The sequence below is a fragment of the Coturnix japonica genome, chromosome 1 (assembly GCF_001577835.2).
Source record: "Coturnix japonica isolate 7356 chromosome 1, Coturnix japonica 2.1, whole genome shotgun sequence".
In the NCBI taxonomy this organism is placed as follows: Eukaryota; Metazoa; Chordata; class Aves; order Galliformes; family Phasianidae; genus Coturnix; species Coturnix japonica.
The window spans coordinates 20,912,035-20,921,190 of NC_029516.1; the positions used below are offsets into that span (position 1 = coordinate 20,912,035).

At 34.9% G+C, this 9,156-nt stretch overlaps 1 long non-coding RNA gene across 1 annotated transcript in view; it reads left to right on the forward strand.

The window, feature by feature from the left end:
• Nucleotides 1-8,390, forward strand: part of LOC107308959 — a 34,344-nt gene extending 25,954 nt beyond the window's left edge. The window contains exons 3-4 of the long non-coding RNA XR_004306284.1: nt 2,981-3,104; nt 7,728-8,390. This is a non-coding gene — a long non-coding RNA (uncharacterized LOC107308959). The remainder of the gene's footprint in view (nt 1-2,980; nt 3,105-7,727) is intronic.
• Nucleotides 8,391-9,156: the final 766 nt, after the last annotated feature.

A 9,156-nucleotide genomic window follows, 5' to 3' on the forward strand; every position in this document is an offset into this window, starting at 1 on the left:
CACCACAATGCTACCACATCCCGGTCTTAATGAGCAAACATTTTATCACATACATCCTTGTAAAATCCTATATAATCAGAAAGAAAAAATAAAAAAATAAGGAAAGTACTTAACGGAAAGTAAAAAGAATAGTAAGAAAATGATAATATAAAAGAGTAATATAACAATAAACACATAATTAAATGTTGAAAACCTCTCTGCCCCTGTATTTATCATATGTTAAGGAAGAAATATAATCTTCCTACACTAAAAAAAGGAAATATATCTTTCATTATATAGGATAGTCAAATTTCCCTTTCCATGAGGACATTTCAGATATGTACCATTTCTCCCTGGAAGTCAAGGGGCAGGAAGGACCACTCCATCTTGTATATTTCCAAAGCCATAGGACTTGACAGTATGTCTCTGGTCATGTCAGCTTCACCTTCATCTTTCATTCATGACTTATTTCCTCCCATAGTGAGAGGCTGGTTTCCCATCCATTCATGAACAACCGCACATACCTGGCCACATGATGTAGCTCCTGCTTCAGAGTCTTTCTTGAACTGTTCATGCAGTGAGCGGTTCATGCAGATTGCTCAATTCTCTGGTATATCACTACTGATGACAACAATATGTCAAGATTTTTGCCACTGAGCATAGATAAAAATTCAGTTTGGACAGTTAAATGACTGAAGCTAGGTGATATGATATACATATCTATATCTTAATAAGCAGGCACTGTGCTTTCCTGTGAGCCCAGTGTCTGTTAGCATATGCCCTGATACTGTTATATTCAGATGCAAAACACAATGTTCTTAGACTAATTTCCCTGGAAAATGGCAGCAGTTATAGCACCAGATCAGGAAGCAATCAATCTTGCAGACAAGACCTCCAAATCTTTAGAGCTTTCAAAACTGTATCCCTGTCAGTTAAGCTTTAAACAAAAATACACAGGAAGCCACGACAGATCAGCCACAGTTTGCTCTCAGAAAGAAATGTCACTTAGGTAGACAGCACTCTCCTTTCTGCTTTGTGTTGTTCATTTTGGGTTGTTTTGTTTCATTTTGTTTTTTGTTTGCCTTTCATTTTTTGCACATTTTTAATATACACATTTGTGTATTGTGTATTGTGTAATGCTCTTGCACTTTAGACAACAGGTGCTATAAGCATGGATAACCTAAAGCAATGCCCACAGTTGAACTCAATGACCTTCTGAATACAGATGGAAAGACATACAGGCAAATGCTGATCACTGGATCTCTAAAGGCTTTAAGGTTATGGTATATAATGTGGAAACAGACTAGTGTATAGAAATTGTCAGAAGGATATAAGTAAACACCACTGGCCCAGCCTCTTTTCTAAGACAGCTGTGTTCTATGTTGTACATGGATTTACAGTTTGGCTTTCAAAGGCTTTGGTCTATCCAGCAGTTAGCTGAGGAGGACGCATGCAACCCAGCTTCAAAATAAATGTAGAAAATTTTGACAAACAGATGGAGAATAAGTGTTCAGTGAACACTTATTGTAAGAAATAAAAAATAAAAAAGCTCAAAGTGAGCAAAGTGAGACTGAAAATGTCTGTACTTTATTTTATTTTTATTTTATTTTATTTTATTTTATTTTATTTTATTTTATTTTATTTTATTTTATTTTATTTTATTTTATTTTATTTTATTTTATTTTATTTTATGTTTTTATTTTTTTTCCCAGAGCTGCTCTGGGTGCCTGTGTATTAAGTGTGCCACAGAGTGCCACACTACCATGTTAGCCAACATACAAACCAAATTATTTAGAGATAGGTAAAATCACGCATTTCAGCTCCTCACTCTTGGTGCTGACATGCCTACTTATATATTTCATTTTACTCTTACAAGTCCCTGTAAATACATATATATTATGTATATAAAATATACATATATTTTAAAATCAATTGAGTATCAAAGCCAATTTATTCTTGACTGTTTCAAGGCCTTTCAGGCATTGTCTGTGGAAAGAATTAAGCTGTATTCACACTATATTAAGAAACCACCTGCAGCCTTGGACATTTAAATCTGACTTTACCTGGCTGAGAGGTACACACAAACTGCTTGAGTACAGAAATTCATTACACTTTGAGAATGGAAATATATTTATACTGTAAAAACAGGTTTCCCATTAGAACCATGACTGAAATGATACAATCACCTAATGTTGAAATGACCCTACTGCAACAGCTTAGCTACTGTTCAGTCTTCACAGGGCACTACAGGAGACTTTTCACCCAACTGCTTATTTAGTTTTACATTATGCAACTCTAGTCATAAATTCGCACATGCAATTTGAAAATAATGCCAGAATGGGAATTAAGAATCAAATTGACCATATGCAGATTCATTCAAATAAAATGACACCATTCAAGTTTTCGGGAGTACCTGATTCAGAAATATAGCCTTAAAAGAATTAATAGTGACATATTATTCACTGATTTCAGCTGGTGTGATTATGTAAGAAGTCAGAAAGCAGGGCAGGCTAGCTGAAAGCAGGCTTATTAAGTTACAGAGTAACTTTGCCAAAGCCCAAAGTATGAATTCTTTGAAGTTTGTATTTTGATCACGTTATATATATACCCATGTCTTTTTCTGCATATTCTTTATTTTTCCTTTTTTTTTCCCATGTCTCTGTGTGTGTGTGTGTTACTTTGTCAAGCTTTCAGACCTCATGCCATAGCACAACATTCCAGGAGCAAATTGGGAATCTGTTTGCAGACTGTTAATGGTGTGCCTGAAATATCCAAAGGAGCCCTGCGGTAGTGTGAGGTGCCCTAAGATGCTGAATCAGCATTTCTTCCTCACGACAGTTCAGTGCTTGTGCATCTGTACCTGCAGTTCTATGGTGTCTGCCTAATGATAATTCAGGGAGTGCTATGTGCATTTTGGCCCCATAATTATGATTAAATATTTACTTTTTAAATAATTAACTGCAATTATTAATTAATTTCCAAACTTCTGTTTTATTTTCAGAATTGCTGGAATTAGCTGGAATAAATTCACTGTCCAGTCTCCTCCGGAAAGCCTGTCTGCTTCTTTCAGCTCAAGTGACTATCCATTGCTAGATGGTTTCCATTATGACTCCAGAAATGACATGGTTTGTTTATGTTTATTCACTGTAGAAATGCGATGTGGTTTGAGTCCCTCCCTCTGAGAAAAGCCAGGAAAGTATTTCTCAAAAGAGTTCTGACTTACTTAGCCCCTGATTCAAATTGATATAAAATTGCCTTTTGATCAGGCAATTAGTTGACCTGGCATATTTCTGACCAGAGGCCAAGTCCAGCATGTTACAGCTATGATTTCTTTTTTTACATATATGCATAATTTAATCTACCAGATTTTATGTTTCACAGTTAGTTCCCTGATAGTTAGACACAGATGCTGCCAGACCACTTAACCCTGTTTAGAAAAAACATATTTGCCTCGATTACTTAACCATATAGTCTTGAATACTTCCATCTGTTTACTCAAGCTTATTAATACTTTTATATTTTAAATCTAATTTCATGAACAGAATTTATGTTTCAATGAAAAAGTATCTTCTTTGTATTTAAAATATTCTTGTGAGGAGATAGACATTATTATCTATTAAAAAAAATAAAATCTGGGAAGGCTGTGAGATTATTGAAGTATACCTTCAATACATCTGTTTATTGCATAGAGCATTTGGTCGAAAAAATCAACATTTTTTATCAGTTTCCCCATTTTCTTACTTCTATCTCTGTTACTTTAGTCTGCTTTATGGCTCCAACAAATTTTTATGAGTGTTACAGGCCTTTCCCACCAGAATGTTTCTGCTTCCTTAATCCTAGTTGGGCTTCTTTCTTTGGCTCTTTACTTTTCATTCACCCTTTAACTTATCCAGTGTAGGCAGGTTCTCTCTGCTTTCAGAATATCATTTTGTCCATGGAGGAGCTTCCCTCCCAAAGACAGATAAACCTGTAATGCCTAGGAAAATAATGTGTTTGCTTAATGGTCTTTTTTTCTACCTCTCACTTGTCATGTAGCACTATAAACACCCAACTTAGTAAGAATTACCTCCCATGCTGCAGATATAACCCCCAAAAGATCTTCGTGTTCAGCAGCTATTTCAGAATCTTTCCTTTTGCAAAGCAGTGCTTGTATTTTCAGAAAAGGCATTTTCCTTTAATGAAAGCCAGTTCAGCCCAATGTGTATCAATGATTTGACTTCCGTGAACATTTTGTTTGGCCCAAATCATGGTATTTAAGACCATGAATTTCTTCTTTTATCTGATTTATAAAAGCAACTGGATTTAAAGAGCTAAAAATCCCAAACAACATATTTAAGTCAAGATCAGTGGCTATTTTATTATAGTTAGTTCCAGCTCTAACAGCATCCTCCTTAACAAGTAAATGGACATTTGGTGGGATAGAGGGTACAAAGGAGAAACTGCAAAGCTGACTGTACAACGTGCTAGTTAGTGTTCTTTTCTGGGATATGGAAGAATCAGGTTACAAATTCAGTTTAATTATTTATACAAAGAGAAATAGCATTAATTGTATACAGAGAGGAGTTCACACTAGGCTATCCAACATCTTGGTGAGTAGGCTTCTGCACCAGGATGCTGTGATATCTCTTTTTCAGTTCCCCTGCCAGTGACTCTTTTAACAATTTATAGACATTAAACTGCTTTACGACAAATTCATATCCAGCACTGCAATGATTAGTGTTTATTTGCAATAAAGGGAGACCTGAATTCAGCCTTGATCCAATCAGAACCACAAATCAGACAGCATAAATGTTTGAGAGCAGATTCCTCCCCTGTAGGGAAGTGCTTCGAGGCCAAACTCTTCATGCTCACATTCAGTGAAGTGGTGGATTTGAGAGAGAGAGCTGACCTGGAATTGGATATTATTTACTGAGGTGGATCTTTAAAATTGAGAATATATAACATTTGTTGCCTCTTTTTAGATATCAAATTCTCTGTGCTCTGAAATACGTTTATTTATGTCTAACCATTAAATTTTGAACCCAAGATTCTAGAAAATTGCAGAATATCTATAGGTAAAAATTAATCATTGGACAACTTTATTTGTATACACAGGAGAATAGAGAAAATTATTATTTTTATCATATGTTTTATAATATTCTTCCTTTTGTTTGGAGGCAGCTACAAGAGATACAAATGCTGTAATTCTTAGTACTATCATGGCAATCTTGGATTGCTTTCATTTTTCAGGCTTCCTTCACTACTATCAAAAAACCAGATATTGTATTCATGCAAACACAACTGTGTGGAAACTTAACATTGAATTTAAATGCACCATAAAACTGTCAAATTCTGCACTTTTTTAGGTGTTTGTGTGTGAGTTGTGGGTGTGAAAGTGATAACTAGTGGTTAAAAGTGATAACTAGTGGTTAAGTCTAGCAGAATTCACCTTTACAATCTTGAACTCTTTTCCCATTCCTATGAAAAAGTTCCACAAGTGGGACTTATTCATGTTGTGTCCATCTTGCAGATAGCTTATTCAGAAGTGTGCTACCAGCCATGTCAGGACTAGAATATATATTACACAGCTTCTAAAATTACTTGGTATATGTATTATGAGACACCAGCCTAAGACTGCCTTTAAAATCAGTGCATTCAAAGAGACTAGGTCATCCCTCCTACTTCAGACATTTAAGATAAGGTATAAATTTCCCTGAAAGCTCCATTGACTACAGAGCAAGCCTACACAACTAGATCAGGCTGGATATGCAGTATTTGGACAGATAACATCAAACTTAATCATTTCTGCCATAGAGCTTTTAAGTTATTCCTATCTGCAGTAGCCAAGACATAGCAGTAGTTTGGCTGTTTATATATTTATATTTACTGACTGGGTAGTTCATAAAAATTTAGGACAAAATAAATTTGAAACTCTATATTTGTATTTTATTCAATAATTCACCTAATCCATCAGTGACACTTCCATTTGTTTTAGCAGAGCAATGTAGCTCTATAACAGGTAAATTTTTATTTCCTATTTTCTCATCTCAGGTAGTTAGGAACTACTATGAAAGATGGTGGGCTATAAAAACTGATTTTTTGAAAGCGTGCTTTCTGTATTCAGTAAAGACCTTTGGCACTTGTCTCATGTGTCCAGTAGAAGTGTTATTTGTCAGTGTGAGAACTGAATCAAAATCAGCAGGAAACAGAAATATTGCAACAGGAAAGTATCAAGAATAAAGCAAGCTAATAACAATTGACCAGTAGTTAAAGAAAATGAATGAGAAAGATAAAGGAGAAGAATTGACACAAGGATACTGTTCATATCATAGTATCATAGTCTCATAGAGAAAATATGAATCCTTTCTTTAAGATATTGATTAGACTTTGATTCTTGCTGTAGAATTTTCTACTACCATCTCTCTTCCTCTTTTACATTTACATTAAGTAGATATTTCTTATGTATGTACCATAGAATAAAACTAAAATAAATACATTTATGGGTTTAAGTTTTGTAGAAAAAGAATCATTTAGCTTAAAAAAAGGGGCTGGGAATTAACTCAGTTGCTCAAGAATCACATTATGTTTGCTTCTGTCCCAGTATTATTTTTTTATTATTATTATTTATATTTCTCACTTCTTTTGTCTTCCCAAATTTCGTTATCATTATAGTTTCAGTGAATTATTTAAAGAACTAAATCGCTTGGAAGTAAGCTGTCATTACATGCAAACAGTTTCTATAATTATTTTTTAGGTAAAATTCCCAGCAGTGACAGTCATTAAAGCTAAAATCCATTTAGTTCTAGTGCTTCATGTTTCATGAGATCTTATTGTTTCAACAACCTACTATAAGAAAAACAGGTTTTCCTTTTCTCTCCATGCTGACCATACAGTGCTACCTTATTTATCAAGTGTTCAGTAAGTTCCGTAAGATATTTCTGAAGAAATATCTGTTATTTTGATTTTTCTGCTTCAAAATTATGTCATTTATTCCTCACCTGTACATAAGAAATGAATTTTGAACTTATATTATTGGGGAAAGAAAGCATCTTAATTTAAACATTCTTAAAATGCTGTCAATCTTGCATTAGTGGAAAAAATTGCTGCATCTACGATTTATGATCTGTATCGACAAATCTGATAGATGTTTTTCTTGATCACAGTGATATACATGAGAGGAAGACTAATTTCAAAATATGGACTAATTTCAACGTTTTCTCAAATAAATAAATAAATAAATAAATAAATTAAAAGTCTTAACCTTAAAGGACTATAAATGTAATCCTTAGTCAGGGATGTCCTCTAACTCAGTCTTAAGAAAACCATCAAAATAAACCAAACCCATTACTTTTTAAAAAGTAACCACACTTGAGGCATGGTCCACTGCACATAAGTTTTGATTTTAAGAAGTTATGGCCTTTAATACCTAATATCACTCTAAGGTCCCTCAAGACACCACCTCCAGAAGATACTTACTTTAGGACAGTATGAATTAACCTCTGGAGATGTCTGCATTATTCCATCTGCCTTGGAGGGAGAATAGATGAGTAGCTGGCACATTTCCTGCCATTTCCTGTGACTGTGCTACTTCTGCAGTAGAACCAGAATCTGTATTTTCTGTATTGTTTTAAGACATTTTAAGATGTGGACATATATATCTGGATTAATGCTTGGCAAGTTGAGCTGCTTTAATTTTATATTCAGCCTGTATAAATGAGAAATTAATTTTCATTTTATTTAACATTTAAGGTTAATGTTTGCAATTTCAGTACACAGACAAGCCAACAATATGCCTCAGTGGCAAGGAAGGCTAATGGTATCCTGCCTGGGCCGCATTAAGAAGAGCATTGCCAGAAGTCAAGGCAAGGAATCCTCCCCATCTGCTCGGACCTGGTGAGGTCTCTGTAGCAATAACTGTGTCCAGTTCTGGGCCTCTCAGTACAAGAGAGGAGTGGAGCTCCTGGAGTTAGTCCATCCAAGGGCTACTAAAATTGTTACAAGACTGGTGTATATCTCAGGTGAAGAAAGGCCAAGGGAGTTGTCCCCATTCCGCCTGGAGAAGAGAAGGCTCAGGAGGAGCTGATCTATATCTGAATATCTGAAGGGAGGATTTCAAGATGTTGGGGCCAGACTTTTCACAATGGTGCCCAGAAACAGAATGAGAAGTAATGAGCAGAAACTGAAATACAGAAAATTCTTTCAGAACACATGAACAAGCTTCTTTGCTGGGAGGGAGACTGCATACCCTAGAGAGGTTGTGAAGATGCTTAAAGCCATCTGGATGCAGTTCTGGGTAATGTGATCTAGAGGATCATGATTGATTGAAAAGAGAAGACAGAATAATCACCAGAAGTTTCTTCCAATCTCGGTCATTTTGTAATTCAGTGATTATTTCTACCTCATACGACAAAATATATATCCTGATAATTCCCTTGCAGCTGTAATGATGCAATTTTGGCCCAGGTTTATGCCTCAGGCTTTACTGCTTCATTCATTTGCTCGTGGTTTGTATTACTGCTGATGAAAATGTATGCTTTTCAAATGGTAATCATTTGAATAATTCTAACAGGTTTCATTTGAAAAAGATAATACTATTAATACAGTAAGTGGTAGTTGGTTAATGCTAATTTAGTAAAAAATGATTCCTGATATTGTTCCTGAAAATTAAACACAGGTTTTTCTTAATAATATTTAAACAAAATTTGTCTGGAAATCCAACAGGAAATTTTACTATAACAATTTTCTTTTACAAAAACAGAACTAATACTTTGTGGACTTCCCAATTAGTTCAGCCATATTAGTCTCTCCTGACCCCCAGGAGACAAAGCCAATAAATTCTCTGAGATTCCTGCATTCATCTGCCATCTTCTGTGAAGTTATAGGACACATCTTTATGACATCTAACTTGCATTTAATGAGAGCATAACATAGTTGGATTTCAAAATACAAAAGCCTGACAAACAAGACTCACAAAGTTTACATAACTTTAGGCTGAGTTATAAGGATAAAATCCTGAGTTAGTAAATGGGATTTTTGCTACTGATGCCCATCAGTTTAATATATCTAGAGGGAAACTTCCTATTTAATAAAACCCTGTCATATAATTCTGATTTGCTTTTTTTTTAATTATCTGAAGATGAAAGGAAAGTACTCCGTGGAGATTCTCGTAGTCTTGACTATGAGGTGCTGCATCCCATG